Source organism: Sorex fumeus, unplaced genomic scaffold (genome assembly GCF_029834395.1).
Source record: "Sorex fumeus unplaced genomic scaffold, SorFum_2.1 ptg000019l, whole genome shotgun sequence".
NCBI classification, from domain to species: Eukaryota; Metazoa; Chordata; class Mammalia; order Eulipotyphla; family Soricidae; genus Sorex; species Sorex fumeus.
Window position 1 is genome coordinate 13951581 of NW_026606076.1, and position 18008 is coordinate 13969588.

Below are 18008 nucleotides of genomic sequence, written 5' to 3' on the forward strand. Positions count from 1 at the left end.
GGAGTCCTGAGTCTGGCAGAAGACTAAGAACTTCTTCCTGCTGATTTCTCTGGACATCAGTGTTTCACCCTCAACCTGCCAGGGTGGGATTTGTATTTCCTTGCAGGGGTCTTAATCTCCAAAACCACCCAGGTGAGTCCGCATGGCATGTAGACTATGTAGGAGAAGTTCAGAGAGAATAAAAGCAAGAACCTTTCCGACTAGTTCACCAGCTAACTCACCTGGCCCAGCCCACTTAACAGAAGGCAGTTGCTAGTTGGGTAATTATTTAATAAGTTGTGATGGGCTGGAGTGATAGCACAGCAGTAGGGCGTTTGCCTTGCATGGGGCCGGCCAACCAACCCGCGTTCAATTCCTCCACCCCTCTCGGAGAGCTCGGCAAATTACTGAGACTATCTCGCCTGCAGGACAAAGTCTGGCAAGCTACCCATGATGTATTGGATATGCCAAATACATTAACAACAAGTCTCACAATAGAGACGTTACTGGGCCTGCTGGAGCAAATCGATGAACAATGGGAGGACAGTGACAGTGACAGTTCACGATGAAAAATGCGAAGTGGATCCTGTGTCATGTGGGGCCCCTAAGTAAATGATGGTTGGAGGACTTGCTCAGGATTGGAGATGCGTGCTGAAAGTAGACTATGGACCGAACATGATGGCCACTTAGTACCTGTATTGCAATGGCGGGGGTGGGGTGGGGTGGCAGGAGGGATACTGGGAGCAATGGTGATGGAGAATGGGCACTGGTGGAGGGATGGGTACCCTAACATTGTATGACTGAAATATAATCAGGCAAGTTTGTAAATGTGTAACTGTATCTCATAGTGATTCATTAAAAAAAAAGACATGTGGGGCCCATGTTGACAATTAACTGCATTACATAGAAAATATATATAGGAGAGATTGGAGTTAACATTGGAGTGTCAGTCTAGGTGCTGTTGCTATCCATGGTAACACCCTCTGCATTTGCCAGAACACAGTGAATTGTCTGTTTTTCTCCTTATGATTTTAGACAAACTGTATCACTCTGACTCCCTTTAGCTGAAAAAAAAAATGCAGATCAAGGAATGCTTGTCTCAGCTGTCCCTGAGACACGTAACATGGTATATTCTTCTGAAGGAATTGATAAGAAAGAAAAGCAAATACTATGCAAAAAAACCTATGTTCATGAATCTTGCAATTTATTTATTTTTATTCCCTGTGTTTTTAGTGTCCTTAGACACACTTAATCACTTAATCACTTAATCCCCATTATTCATCGATTTATTCGAGTGGGTGCCAGTAACGTCTCCATTCATCCCGGTTGCGTGCTAGCGTAGCCCAATGGTATCTGTTCGTTTTAGGAACATGTAGAGCCTCAAACCGATCATTTAGGGTCTTGACGAAGAAGTCTGACCATCTTATAGGTGGGCGTCCACGTGATCTTTTGATGTCTCGTGGAATCCAATCAGTAATGGCTCTAGTCCAGCGGTTGTCTGTAAACCTCATTACGTGTCCAGCCCATCTGATTTTTGATGTCTTGGCAAATGAGACAGCGTCCCTGATTCTTGAGCGTTGACGAAGATCAGAACTCCGGATTCTATCTCTCATTTGAGTGAATCGTGATATTCCAAGCATAGTTCTTTCGATTCCTCTTTGAGAGACCCGAATAGTGTTCTCATCCTGTTTTCGTAGGGTCCAGGTCTCTGAGGCATATGTTAATGCAGGAAGAATAGTGGAATCAAAGAGATGTGCTCGTAGCTGGAGGTTCTTTGTCCTTTTAGTTATTTCTTCAATGCTCTTGAAGGCATTCCAAGCCGCTCTCTTCCTCCTGCGCAACTCAGGTGCCAGGTCATTCATCATGTTGATTTCTCGACCTAGGTATATATATCTGTTGCATTCGGAGATGGTGGTTCCGTTGAGAGCGAATGGAGCGTCAGGAACAAGGCTGTTTCTTATAAACATTGTCTTCATAAGATTCAGCTGTAGTCCGACCTTTCCACATTCACGGTCAAAGTCGTTCAGCATTTGTGCCGCTTGGTTGATGTTTGGTGTTATTAGAACGATGTCATCAGCAAAGCGGAGGTGGTGTAGTTGCCGACCATCTATCTTCACTCCCATGTTTTCCCATTCCAGTCGTCGCATGATGTTCTCGAGGGTGGCACTGAAGAGTTTTGGTGAAATGGTATCACCCTGCCGAACCCCTCTCTTGATATGGATGATTACTTCTTTGTAGAATGGTGAGATGTTGGTAGTGAATCCGCAATAGAGCTCACGAAGGATCCTGATGTATTGAGTTTGTACGCCCTGATTGGCTAGGGCTTCCATGACCGCTTCCGTCTCAACAGAATCAAAGGCCTTCTTTAAATCAATGAACGTTAGACAGAGCGGCATCTTGAACTCCTGAGATACCTCAATGAGCTTGGTTATTGTGTGGATATGGTCAATGGTACTGAATCCTTTTCGGAATCCAGCTTGTTCACATGGTTGTCCTTCATCTAGTGTTCTGCTAATCCTATTCAGGATGACTCGAGTGAATAGTTTGTAGATGACAGACAATAGGCAGATTGGGCGATAGTTGCCAATGTCGTGGATGTCTCCTTTCTTGTATAGTAGTACAGTCTTGCTGGTTTTCCATTGGGATGGAACCTTGCATTCAGACAGGTAGCGTGTGAAGAGTCGAGCCAATGTATTAATGAGTACTGATGGTAAGTTCTTCAGGTGTTCAGGTCTGATCTTGTCTGGGCCAGGTGCTTTTTGTTTCTTTACCGACGAGATGGCATGTTGGATTTCGGAAGGGAGAACATTGGGAACGATGTTCTTAGACACACACTTTTTGTAAATAGATTTATCTCATGGAGTCTGAACTGGTGTATGATGAAGTCACAGTATTTTAAATCCCATAGTGATGTTGCTTGACTGATGTTTTAGTGATTTGTCTCCCTACCTGTGTGCATTACATCTGCGAGTTTGTGCATGTGAGGTATTAGCAGAATGAGTCAAAGTTTACATTGTTCGTTCTTTTCTATAATGTTGTCCCCAAATGTTTTTCATCAAAAGAGTTGAGCTATCCTATCACTTGATATTCATCAGCATTCATTTTATGCTTTCAGCAAATTCAGAATGAAAGTTCTTCTGCATATACTCTGGTGAAATAAACACCTAGTATGGTATTTACAACATGTTTTCACATCCCTGTTACTCATTATTCTCTTTCAGTTGAGTCTATTTATAGCAGTTACAATACCTGGCCATAATTTGGAAAGAAATCTGCTTTACCCTAGAAGACACCTTTATCACTGAGTGTATTTGAGTCCATGTGTACACATGGCTGTATACATCAGATGAAATTACAACTTAGATGGTAACTCTCCACCTCATTAATATCTTCCCCTACATTCTTTTGATTTTCTCAGTCACTGCAATATAATTAAAAAATTTCCCCTCTAGGTATCATTGAATTGGTGCAATTCCCTATCATTATTTAAACCTAGTTTGGGTTTTTTTAAGCACAGAGGTAGGGCGCTTGCCTTACAACCTGCCAACATGGCCGACCCAAGTTCGATTTCTCCACCCCTCTTGGAGAGCCCAGCAAGCTACCGAGAGTATCTCGCCCGCCTGGCAGAGCCTGGCAAGCTACCCGTGATGTATTCGATATGCCAAAACACAGTAACAACAATTCTCATGATAGAGATGTTACTGGGCCCGTTCGAGCAAATTGATGAACAACAGGAGGACCGTGACCGTATTGTTTCACAAAGCTGTTTCCTTACCACAGATCTGGACCTAATTAAGTTTTGACTCTCACTGCTCTTTCTGTAGCTCTTACAAGTTTTTTTCTTTTGGTTCTGTTTTGCTTTGGAACCACACCTTGAGGTACCCACGAATTACTCCCTGCTATGTCTGAGGAGTGATTCCTGGTGATGCTCAACGGACGAGGCAGTGCCAAAGACTCAATCTGACCGCCTACATGAAAGTACATGCTCCAGCCCTGGAGTGTTGTCTCCAGCCCTATTTGAGGTCTTTGACCAATCTTTTTTTTTTCTCAGTTCTAAGCATGCCTGCCCCATCATATTTTTAATTCCAACAGGAACAAATTCTCACAATAAGAACCCCAGGCTCATAATTGTGCTCCTAAAGTTCAGGACAAGGGTGTCATTTTCAGCAGTGTCCTTCTTTCTTTGTCACTCAGGAACCTAATAGGGTTGTGTCTACCTAGTTAATTCATCCTTGGTGAGTCCTTATGAAAATGACCCATAACATTTCATTGTGTGACTCATCCTGTTTAATTCACTTCTGCTTTTATGTTTCATGCTGTAACTACCCAGCTGCAGATTTTAGGTCCTTTTCCCGAACACTTATGTAAAACACTTTCTCCTACTTGATTGAACTTTACAACAAAATATAATCTAAACATATGATGCTTGTCTATATCCATTAGGAATTTATTCTTATATTCCAGGATCTTGGCAAGCTACCTTTGGCATACTTGATATACCCCAAACAGTACCAATGATGGTCCTCATTCCCCTGACCTGAAAGAGCCCCCAATATGACACTGGGCTACACTAGCACACAACAGGGACGAATGGAGACGTTACTGGTGCCTGCTTGAGAAAATCGATGAACAACAGAATGACAGTGACAGTGATCTCAAAATCATATAAATACCTGGCAGGAAAGGACCATAACAACCCATTTTACTGGTCCATGGAAGACTGTTGAGCTAGCTAGAATACCACACAACATTTTAATATTTAAAATTTTTTTATTGTTTTGTTTTGGGGGCCACCGGTCCTGGTCCTCATAGTTTAATCCGGGCTCTGAGCTCAGGGATCATCCCTGGGATGACTTGGGGAACCACATGAGGCACCAGGGAGGGACTGAACCTGTATTGGCCGCATGCAGGGCATACGCCTTAGCTGCTGCACTTTTACTCCAGTCTGACTTTTCTCTACGTTTGTGAATCAATAATGTAGCTGTTATGCTTGAGTTTTATCCCTCTCTAATCAATGCGATTAATGTGTCAGGAGCACAGGTGGGAGAGCCAGGGAGCATGTCTCATCCACTTGGTATGAATCTGCGTGCACGTGTGTGTGTGTGTGTGTGTGTGTGTGTGTGTGTGTGTGTGTGTTTGGGAATGCAGATGAGCCCCCTCACCTCTGCTGAGAGATACATAGAGAAGCAAAGGCAGAGCCATGACAGGCTCATAAAGAAGCCAGAAGAAGCTAAGCCTAGGTTCAGTTCCAGAATTGCTGGAATTAAAGCACAATTCCTGGAATTGAGTCATGACTTTCCCAAAGTGAGATAGCCATCATATGGTCAACGAAGGATTAATAATCAGATGCAGGTATGGAAGCCTTTCCCTATACAATCCTTAGGTAACTCTTATGAAACCCTTATATAACTCCAACTTCTAACCAATCAGCAAAATACAAGTAGTGGAAAGCCCCTCAGACTATGGCCAAAAGGTTTTTCCATGGGAAGTCTCTGTTCTGTAATGGTTCAGAATAAAAGTCCTTCACCTTTGAGACTCAAGGCCACTTCCTCTGAGAAGGTTACCACGGTGTCAGTGAGCTTGACTAGGACCCTAACTCGAGCTAGCTAAGCTAGCCAATAAAAGCCCTTTGCTTATTGCATCGCAACTTGTCTTTATGTGATTTCTCTGGGGAGATCTCAGCCTGGTTTAACACCACCACGTTAGATAGATTTTCTATTACTCTGAACTTCAACATCTATTTCCAAGAGAAATGCATGCTCCAGAGACTAGAAAGCCATCATGTTCCCACAGTGGGCCATCAGATTCACTCAAGCCACTGTCGCAAAGCTAATGATGTACAAGAGACTCATGAAGTGTAGGTAGGCTGCATGTACCTGAACAGTTCAGCATTGGTTGGAAGTTCCCTTTTTCCCTCAGCACCTCTGACACTGTCATTGTGCTCCCAGGTGATTCCTCACAGTTTCTGAGTCCAAGTCCTTCCTTCCACTTTTACACTAGATGCTGTCTTCTGTTCAAGCACCTGTTGTTGGAGCTATCATCCTGGTCCCAATCCGGATCATTTGTGATTTCTGATCAACTTCATCATGTTACCTAGTCTGGCATAGGTGTGAAAGAAGAACACCTACACCAGTATTACTGTTTACATGTCCCTTAAAACTATCTGCTTTTCAAGACTCTCATTCATAATAGAAGGAACAACACACAGTTTCACAGACAAACAACAGCTCAGGAACTTCATAGACTCAAAACCATGGTTACAAGAACAACTAAATGGGCTACTTTCAGGCAAGAAAGGCCCCTCAAATACACCAAATTTTAACAGAACAATGGGACAAAATCCCATAACAATAATCTCTCTCAATGTCAATGGGCTAAACGCACCAATTAAAAGACATAGAGTGGCAGGATGGATTAGAAAATTGAACCCAACATTCTGCTGCCTGCAAGAAACGCACCTCAATAGTCAAAGCAAACACAGACTCAGAGTCAAAGGCTGGAAAACAATCCTACAGGCAAACAGCTCCCATAAAAAAGCTGGGGTAGCCATCCTTATATCAGACCACATCGATTTCAGAGTGAGGAAGGTCATAAGAGACAGTGAAGGCCATTTCTTATTGATCAAAGTATCTGTACAACAGAAAGAACTTACAATAATAAATGTATATGCACCTAATGAGAGACCAGCAAAGTACTTAAAACAACTACTCATAGATTTGGAAAAAGACATCAATAGCAATACAATACTAGTAGGAGACTTCAACACTGCTTTGTCACCTCTTGATAGATCAACCAGACTCAAGCTTAGCAAGGACATACTTCATTTGAGGGAAACAATGGAAGAAAGGGACTTAGTAGATATATATAGGACACTTCATCCACAAAAAGCTGAATACACATTCTTCTCAAGCGTCCATGGAACATTCTCCAAGATAGACCACATGCTGAGCCACAAAACATGCCTCCATAAAATTAAGAAGATAGAGATTGTATCAACAATCTTCTCAGACCATAATGCGCTGAAATTAGAAGTAAATCACACACAAAAACAGAAAACTAAATCAAACACCTGGAAATTAAACAGTGCACTATTGAACAACGAGTGGATTAGACAGGAAATCAAAGAGGAAATCAAAAGATTCCTAGAAACGAATGAAAATGAGAACACGAGTTACCAAAACTTATGGGACACAGCAAAGGCTGTGTTAAGAGGAAAGTTTATAGCTCTACAAGCATTCCTCAGGAAGGAGCAGCGAGCACACATAAGTAACCTAACCTCACAGCTTAAGAGCTTGGAGAAGGACCAAAAAAAGGAGCACAACCCGAACAGGAGAAAGGAAATAATAAAACTCAGAGCAGAGATTAATGAGATGGAAACCCAAAAAACAATCCGAAAGATCAATGAAACCAAAAGCTGGTTCTTTGAGAAAATTAACAAGATCGATAAGCCGCTAGCAAAACTCACAAAGAAAGGGAGAGAGAAAACCCTAATAAACCGAATCAGAAATGAAAAGGGGGTCATTACAACAGAAACCACAGAAATTCAGAGGATCCTCAGGGAGTACTTTGAGAAGCTTTATGCCACGGAACATCAAAACCTCGAGGAAATGGATAAATTCCTAGACTCCTACAGACTCCCAAGGCTGAACCAAGAAGACCTGGAATACCTGAACAGACCTATCACCATCAAGGAAATTGAAATGGTAATAAAAAGTCTCCCCAAGCACAAAAGTCCTGGCCCAGATGGATTCACTAGTGAATTCTTCCAAATCTTTAAAGAGGACTTACTCCCAATGCTCTTTAAGCTTTTCCACGAAATTGAAATATCAAAAACACTTCCGAACAGTTTCTACGAAGTAAATATCACACTGATACCAAAAGCAGACAGAGATACCACAAAGAAAGAGAATTACAGGCCGATATCCCTGATGAACACAGATGCAAAGATCCTCAACAAACTACTAGCAAATAGAATCCAACTACTCATCAAAAAGATCATACACCATGACCAAGTAGGATTCATCCTAGGGATGCAAGGATGGTTTAACATTCGAAAATCAATCAACATAATCCATCATATCAACAAAAGAAAAGATAAAAAGCATATGAGTATATCAATAGATGCAGAGAAAGCATTTGACAAGATCCAGCACCCCTTTATGATGAAAACCCTAGCCAAAATGGGTATAGAGGGGACCTTCCTCAACATAATTAAAGCCATCTACCACAAGCCTACAGCAAGCATCATCCTCAATGGGGAAAAACTGAAAGCCTTCCCTCTAAGATCAGGGACGAGACAGGGATGCCCACTCTCTCCACTTCTGTTCAATATAGTACTGGAAGTACTTGCAATAGCGATTAGGCAAGAAAAAGATATTAAGGGCATTCAGGTAGGAAAGGAAGAAATCAAGCTCTCACTTTTCGCAGATGATATGATACTCTACTTAGAGAACCCAATAACCTCCACCAAAAAACTCCTAGAAACAATAGACTCGTATAGTAAAGTTGCAGGTTATAAAATCAATACCCAAAAGTCCATGGCTTTCCTATATGCAAACAGTGAGAGAGAAGAAAGCAACATGAAAAAAACAATCCCGTTCACAATTGTGCCCCAGAAAATCAAGTACCTAGGAATCAGCTTAACTAAGGAAGTAAAGGACCTGTACAAAGAAAACTACAAAACGCTACTTCAGGAAATAAAAGAGGACATGAGGAAATGGAAAGATATCCCCTGCTCATGGGTCGGGAGACTTAACATTGTCAAAATGGCAATACTACCGAAAGCATTGTATAAATTCAATGCAATCCCTATAAGGATACCCATGACATTCTTCAAAGAAATGGAGCAAACACTCCTGAAATTTATATGGAACAATAAGCCCCCACGAATAGCTAAAGCAATTCTTGGGAAAAAGAAAATGGGAGGAATCAACCTCCCTAACTTCAAACTGTACTACAAAGCAGTAATAATTAAAACAGCATGGTACTGGAACAAAGGCAGAACTGCAGACCAATGGAACAGGGTTGAATACACTGACATCTCCCCTCAATCATATGATCATCTAATCTTTGATAAAGGTGCAAGTAATGTGAAGTGGAGTAAGGAAAGCCTCTTTAATAAATTATGTTGGCATCATTGGACGGCTACATGCAAAAAAAATGGGCTCAGAACTCTGCCTAACACCATGTACAAAAGTAAGATCAAAATGGACTAAAGACCTCAACATCAGACCAGAAACCATAAGGTACATTGAAGACAAAGTTGGCAAAACCCTCCATGATATTGAAGCTAATGGTATCTTCAAAGATGCCACGCCACTGGCCGAGCAAGTGAAAACAGAGATAGATAAATGGGACTATCTTAAACTAAGAAGCTTCTGTACCTCCAAAGAAACAGTGACCAAAATACAAAGACAGTCTACAGAATGGGAAAGGTTATTCGCCGAATACACATCTGACAAGGGGTTGATATCCAGGATATACAAAATACTGGTTAAACTCCACAAGAAGAAAACATCCAACCCCATCCAAAAATGGGGCAATGAAATGAACAGAAACTTTCTCAAAGAAGAAATCCGAATGGCAAAAAAGCACATGAGAAAATGCTCTACATCATTAATCATCAGGGAGATGCAGATCAAAACCACAATGAGATACCATCTCACACCTCAGAGACTGGCCCACACTCAAAAGAACAAAAGCAACCAATGCTGGCGTGGATGTGGCGAGAAAGGGACACTCCTTCACTGTTGGTGGGAATGTCCACTGGTTCAGCCCTTCTGGACAACAGTATGGACGATTCTCAAAAAATTTGAAATTGAGCTCCCATTTGACCCAGCAATACCACTCCTGGGAATATATCCCAGAGAGGCAAAAATGTATAGTCGAAGTGACATCTGCACTTGTTTGTTCATTGCAGCACTCTTTACAATAGCCAGAAACTGGAAGAAACCTGAATGCCCAAGAACAGATGACTGGCTAAAGAAACTTTGGTACATCTACACAATGGAGTACTATGTAGCGGTTAGAAAAGATGAAGTCATGAAATTTACATACAAGTGGTACAATATGGAAAGTATCATGCTAAGCGAAATGAGTCAGAAAGAGAGGGATAGACATAGAAAGATTGCATTCATCTGGGGGATATAAAGTAACAAAGTATGAGATTAATACCCAAGAATAGCTGAGATCAGCACCAGGAGGATTACCCCATAACTTAGAGGTCAGCCGGGTATCCTAGAGGAAAGGGCAGTTCAGATAGAGAAGGGAGCACCAAATAAAGGATGTTTGGAGGATCCTCCCAGGAGGGGAGATGCATGTCGAAAGTAGACTATGGACTGAACATGTTTGCCACTCAATGCCTCTTTTGCAGACCACAACACCCAAACGGAGAGAGAGAACACAGGGGATTGCCCTGCCACAGAGGCAGGGGGAGATGGGGGGATGGGGGTGGGAGGGATATTATCCATGGTGGTGAAAAACGGGCACTGGTGGAGGGATGGGTATCTGATCATTGTATAATTGAAACCCAAGCACAAAAAAAATTGTAAATCTACAACTGTAAATAAATAAATAAATAAATAATATCTATCACAGAAAAAAAAAACTATCTGCTTTTATCATAGCAGCTCTAGCTCTAGAGAACCCCATCCCTTTGATAGTACACGAATGATTTTGCCTCTGTTATTTCTCCACAGTTAACTGAAGATGGTTTTGCTTGGTGTATGTCATAACGAAAGATATTGTAAGATCTTGCAACGTGGTTTATAATAAGTTAATATTTGCAGTTGCATTCAATTTCAGGCTAAAATAGCAGAACTGATGACTTCTTTGGCAAAACTGAGGAGTATGACAGTAAATCATAATTAGAGAAATCTAAGAAGAGAGATAGCACAGGGGTTAATGTACATGCCTTGCTGTTAGTCAATCTCAGCTCAATCTCTGGTACTTCACAGGTTCTCCTAAGGCTAGTTAGGAGTAATGCCTCATCACTGAGCCAGGAGTTAGCCAGGAGTAGGGTCTTATAGGGCCAGACCCTGAAAAAGAAACAGAAGAATCATCTAGAAGAGAGCTGATCCATAATCAAAATATTAATATTAATTTGGGGATTGCAAATGTGATAGTTACCATTTAAACCAGTTATTAATTGCCTACTTGTGTGAAAATGCTATTTTTCAATTTTCTGTAGTCTCCTTAACAACAATGGAACAAAGGAACTTCACAAGAATTACAGAATTTCTTCTTCTAGGATTTTCTGAGGAATCAGCCATGCAACCATTCTTATTTGGGCTCTTCCTGTCCATGTACCTGATCACTGTGTTCGGGAATCTGCTCATCATCCTGGCCGTCAGCTCAGACCCTCACCTCCACACGCCCATGTACTTCTTCCTGTCCAACCTGTCTTTTCTGGACATCTGTTTCATCTCCACTACTGTCCCCAAGGTGCTGCAGAACATCCAGACACACAGTAAAGTTATCTCCTATGAGGCCTGCCTGACACAGATGTACTTTTTCATGCTCTTTGCAGCACTGAAGAACTTCTTGTTGACCGTGATGGCCTATGACCGCTTTGTGGCCATTTGTCACCCCCTGCACTACACGGTCATCATGAATCCCTGACTGTGTGGGCTGCTGATTCTGATGTGCTGGGTCTCAAGTTCATTACATTCCTTGCTTGAAACCTTAATGGTGTTGCAGTTTTCCTTCTGTTCTGACATTGAAACACCCCACTTTTTCTGTGATCTCAAGGAGGTTGTCTAACTTGCCTGTTTTGACACTTTTGCTAATGACTTGGTGATGTATTTAGTATCTGTGTTCCTGGCCGGGGGTCCTTTGGCTGGGATCTTTTACTCTTACTTTAAAAAACACTCATCCATTCATAGAATCTCATCTGCTCAGGGGAAGTCTAAAGCATTTTCTACCTGTGCATCTCACCTCTCCATGGTCTCCTTATTTTATTGCTCAGCCATCGGCATGTACATGAGCTCTGCTGGTGCCCACAGCTCACGCTCCAGTGCAATAACCTCGGTGATGTACACAGTGGTCACCCCCATGCTAAACCTATTCATCTACAGCCTCAGGAACAAAGACCTCAAGGGGGCTCTGAAAATTCTGTTTGGGTCAGAAACCAAAAGAGGCATGTATTCATAGGACTGAAGAATTTTCTTGATCTAACAGAATGAAGATAAGTGCCAGAAGCTGGGAAATTTTCCACAGTTGGGTATTATCCCTTGCTTTTAAAATTCATTTATTGAATTAAAATATTTGATTTAAATTTCTCTGTACCATTGATCTAATTTAAAAGATCAAAATCTTGCTCTGATTGGAGAGGAACTTTCTTCTAATTTGATATTTTCTAGCTGAAGAAACTGATTCACAGATATTTGAAGAGATTCATTATAGTTTGGAATACAATGGTACTAATTTACTCAAATTATGCGGATGACACCTTGAAAGTTTTATTGAAAAATGCTGGAGCGATAGCACAGTTTCAGGGCGTTTGCCTTGCACAAGGCCAACCGGACCGACCCGAGTTCAATTCCTCTGCCCCTGTTGGAGCACCCGGCAAGCTACTGAGAATATCTCGCCTGCACAACAAAGACTGGCAAGCTCCCTGTGATGTATTTGATATGCCAAACACAGTAACAACAAGTCTCACAATGAAGATGTTACTGGGCCCGCCTGGGAAAATCAATGAACAACCAGAGGACTGTGACAGTGACAGTGACAGTAATGAGATATAATGAGATATAATGCTCCTATAGAAAATAAAGTTATGCAGCTTAACCCAGCAGCTTGTCCAAAATTTAAAGCAAAATATATGACACAGACTATCACTTGATTTCTAAAGTTAATTTCTCTACCACTGATTTAGTTTTTCTTGGACAGCACTGTTCAAAGAACTGTTCAAAGCTATATATCTATGTCTATGTACTGCAAAGCCTCTCAGAAATTAGAAAATCAATGTCTTGCCATTTGGAAGAGCATCAATGGCATTTGAGAGGTCATGATGAGTGAAACAAGTTAGAGGAGAAAAACAAAGTGAAATTGAGCTGATTCCTAGAAGGGGTGGGGGAACACAGAGCAAAGGAATAAATCTGATGACATGAAATCACAGTCATAGACCACAGTTGCAGAGCGGTGGGAACCAGTGGGGAAGGTATGAAAGGAGAGAATAAGAGAAAATGCTCAAAGAAAATCGGCTCAGAGATTGAAAGGGAGAAATTACAACAGACTCCACGGAAATTCAAAACATGGCATTTTTCAAAACATAAAAGAGTGTTCCCTTCCATAAGTTATCCCCTCTCTCCCCTGCCCCAGTGCTAAGTTTTCTACTGAAGAGCAGCTCTCCTGCTCTCTGCATCTATTGTTATTATGCTTTGATATTCCCCTACAAGATACAATCTGTTAGATAGACCCTAAAGCTTTTAATCAAAATGATTGGAAATAATAAGAAAATATATTAAAATGCAGGATAAATCCACACGATATATCTGTCCTATTTTTGTATTTTTGTATCTGTCTGAGTTCATCATGTCGACCAAGACCATTCATGGTAACTCACAGTTCCAGAAGACAGAATCTAAACGATGGACATGGGAGTCTCCCGGTGGACGATTCCACAACGAAATAGACCACATCATATTCAATCGACGGTTTTGCCTGACTGATGTCGCTGTTGTCCCAAAATTTCGAACGGGATCGGACCACCATCTTGTTCGTGCAAAATTCTACTTCACAGAGCAGGGAGAGAGGGCTACAAAGTTCAAAAAGAGAACTCCCAGAATGACCACCAACTGGGAACTCTTTGGTACTATTGCGGCAACATGGGAAGATGCCATTGTTGACAACATTGATGAGGAATACAATCGACTGGTTCAGCACCTCCATGAATGTGCGAGGAACGCCAAGAGAGAGATAGCCACAAAAAATCGCCTATCTTCGAAAACTCTTGAGCTAATTCGCCAGCGTGGTTTGGCGCATGCCTCAGGCAACCGCAAGCTAACGTCTGAGCTCGCAAAGCAGTGCAGAGATGCGATCAAGGAAGACCTCAAAGAGAGAAAAGCAGAAGTACTGGTAGATGCGGCAGAAGCCGGGAAAAGTATTCGTAACGCCCACCTGTCCTTCGCCAACTATAAGACCAAGATGACTGCCCTCCGACGTCCTGATGGATCCATCACATCCTCCATAACGGCAATGGAGAAGATTATCCATGACTTCTACTCAAATCTCTTCGATAGCCATGTCCACTTGCCGACATACCAAATTCCACAGGATGGATATGTCGTTCCCGATATTCTCCCTTCCGAAATCCGACACGCCATTTCGTCAGTAAAGAAACAAACAGCACCCGGCCCAGACAAGGTCAGACCTGAACACCTGAAGAATCTGCTCTCAGTACTCATCAATACACTGGCTCGGCTCTTCACTCGCTACCTGTCTGAATGCAAGGTTCCGTCCCAATGGAAAACCAGCAGGACCGTACTACTGTTCAAGAAGGGAGACATCCATGACATTGGCAACTATCGCCTGATCTGCCTATTGTCTGTCATCTACAAGTTGTTCACTCGAGTCATCCTAAATAGGATTGGCAGAACACTAGATGAAGGACAACCATGCAAGCAAGCAGGGTTCCGCAAAGGATTCAGCACCATCGACCATATCCACACAATAACCAAGCTCATTGAGGTTTCTCGGGAGTTCAAGATGCCGCTCTGTTTAACGTTCATTGATTTAAAGAAGGCCTTTGATTCTGTTGAGACGGAAGTAGTCATTGAAGCCCTAGCCAATCAGGGCATTCAAGCCCAATACATCAGGATCCTCCATGAGCTGTATTGCGGATTCACTACTACCAGGATCTCACCATTCTACAAAGAAGTGATCGTTGATGTCAAGAGAGGGGTGCGGCAGGGTGATACCGTTTCACCGAAACTCTTCAGTGCCACCCTCGAGAACATCATGCGACGACTGGAATGGGAAGGAATGGGAGTGAAGATAGATGGTCGGCAACTACACCACCTCCGCTTTGCTGATTACATTGTTTTAATAACACCAAACATCAGCCAAGCAGCACAAATGCTGGCCGTCTTTGATCGTGAGTGTGGAAAGGTAGGACTACAGCTGAATCTTATGAAGACAATGTTTATGAGAAACAGCCTTGTTCCTGACGCCCCATTCGCTCTCAATGGAACGACCATCTCCAAATGCAACAGCTATGTACCTAGGTCGAGAGGTCAACATGACAAATGACCTGGCACCTGAGCTGCGCAGGATGAAGAGAGCGGCTTGGAACGCCTTCAGAACGTCGAAGAAATAGCTAAGAGGATGAAGAACCTCCGGCTCCAGGCACATCTCTTTGATTCCACTGTTCTTCCTTCATTAACATATGCCTCAGAGACCTGGGCCCTATGCAAACAGGATGAGAATGCTATTCAGGTCTCCCAAAGAAGAATAGAAAGAGCTATGCTTGGAATATCACGTTTCACTCAAATGAGAGAAAGAATCCGGAGTTCTGACATCCGTCGACTATCAAGAATCAGGGACGCTGTCTCATTTGCCAAGGTGTCGAAAATCAGATGGGCTGGTCACGTAATGAGATTTAAAGACAACCGCTGGACTAGAGCTGTTACCGACTGGATTCCACGGGATGTCAAAAGAGTGCGTGGCTGCCCACCTTCCAGATGGTCAGACTTCTTTGTCAAGATCATGAACGATCGGTTTGAGGCCCTTCATGTTCCCGGAGCAAACAGATGCCATTGGGCTACACTAGCACGCGACAGGGACAAATGGAGACGTTACTGGCGCCCGCTGGAGCAAATTGACGACTAACGGGAAGTTAAGTGATTAAGTGATTTTTGTATTTAATAACTGAACCATATGAAAAAAATAAATTCATTTATCTTAACAATGCATTATAATTTAGGTTAAAAGACAAAATATTTAATAATAAAGTCACCAAAGATATGAGAAATTATACATTCTGACATTATAAAACACTTACATTCATCTGAGCAAGACACCAATATATGAGATCAGTTTATCTGTGCATTGTAAAGAAGAAGCACTGTTTTAAATGATGCAATACTCAAAGCTATGTATAAGCTTCGTTAATCCTTCCCCAATTTAGACAATTATCTTAGGAAAATACAAATTTTGCTAGTTACACAGAATCAGAGAATACCCACATGAGACAAGGCCATTCTGAAGGAGAACAGAGTTGTTGACACCGCACTTTATGGCTCTGTATTTTTATAAAACCACAGTAATTAAAACAGCAAGAGGAGAGAAACAGAGAGAAACAGATACAGAGACAGAGAGACAGGGAAAGAAAGAGAGACAGACAAAGAGAGATAGAGAGACAGGAGAGAGGCAGGTGGGGGTGGTGATGGGTGATGGCAGGGAACTGGGGACACTGGTTCTGGGAAATGAGCAGTGGTGGAGGGATGGGTGTCGGAACACTGTATGACAGATACCTAATCATGAACAGCTTTGTAAGGGTCTATCTCACAGTGATCCAAGAAAAAGATCATAAAAAAGAATGAAACACCCCAACAACATGAAATTAGCATAAACAGTTTCTAGGTCAATGGAACAGAACTGAAATTCTGAAATAAACCCGTGCTGCTATGAGCAATTAATTTTATGGACTAAATGCCTATTATGTACACATTGTAAAAGTAAATATGCCTATTATGTTCAAATTATAGAAGTACTTTTACATATTTACAAATATGTACATTATATATTATGGACCATAGGCCTATTAGATTTTGAAATAAAATATCTATATAATAGACTATATGCCTATCATACAGATTTTGAAATAAAACATGTCAACAAATTGGCATGACATTTTATATTACAGGAAAACATAAATATGTTTGAAACTTTGATAAATTGTCACTTGTCATCTTTTACATGTTTTGATTCTTCTGTAATATTTCCCATGACATGCCTATGTATACATCTGAAAGCAAAATGTTGCTGGTTTCCAAAAGGCAATTGTACTTCCTCCCACTGAGCATAAACTTTTACTTTCCATTTCATTTACTTAGCTGGTAACACTGTGTGTGTTGTGTGGGGCGCACCCAACTATACTCAGGGATCATTTATGGTGTCAAACCTGTGATACTGGGGCTCAAATTCAGCTCAGCTGCATCTAAGGCAATCACTTTACCTGCTATACTATTGCTCTGGCCTGGTAATACTTTTCAATTGACTGTTTCATTGCAATTTTAAAGTTTTATCATTATTTTCATAATAATGTTCAGGCAACATGACTTTGATAGTGATCAGCCCATGCCTTTAATGTATAAAGTTATGACAGTTTATTGCCACCAAATGCAAAAGAACCTCCCCCATTGTCCTTAGGTGGGAAATAACAATTTCACCTCAAACATCACACACTCTGTAGTGAGGACAAAACTATTAAAACATGGTGCTCAGAGAATGGCAGTTCTCATCAATGAGAATGAACTGGAATCTCTCTCATGCACAACTCTCAATTATCTCAGATGGATCAAAGACTTCCACATAATTACTAATATCATAAAATGCCAAAGACAGCATCTAGGAAAAAAAGTCCACCTGGCATTAGTGACAGAAATATTTTCTGCAATGATGCAAAACCAAACATCAAAAGTGACATTGGGTTGTTCTTGCATCTCCCACAGGGAGCTTAAGGTTTATTCAGCCACAACAACACCACTGAGGCACACCCAATTCCATCAGACACTAATAATCCCATACTACTTTTCTCTTTCCTGTATATCATTTGCATGGTTTATTTACCAATGTCCTTTTTGTGTAGACACAGGAAGACTGTTGATGCTATCCTATGTAACATGGGAGTTAATTGACTTCAAAATAATGCTTATTCCTGGGCATCCTGTTATGTCCCGGGAAAGGAGTTTCACTGCACCTGGACCAGACCAAAATGCCAAGCACTCTTTATTGCTAGCTGGAATTAGGGTTCGAATCTCATCCAACACAGTGGAGTCTAGACAAGGACCCTGACCCAAGTTGCAGGG

At 41.7% G+C, this 18008-nt stretch overlaps 1 pseudogene; it reads left to right on the forward strand.

Moving 5' to 3' along the window:
* The first annotated feature begins 11181 nt into the window (after window positions 1-11181).
* Window positions 11182-12129, forward strand: LOC130021951 (olfactory receptor-like protein OLF4; annotated as a pseudogene).
* The last annotated feature ends 5879 nt before the right edge of the window (window positions 12130-18008 follow it).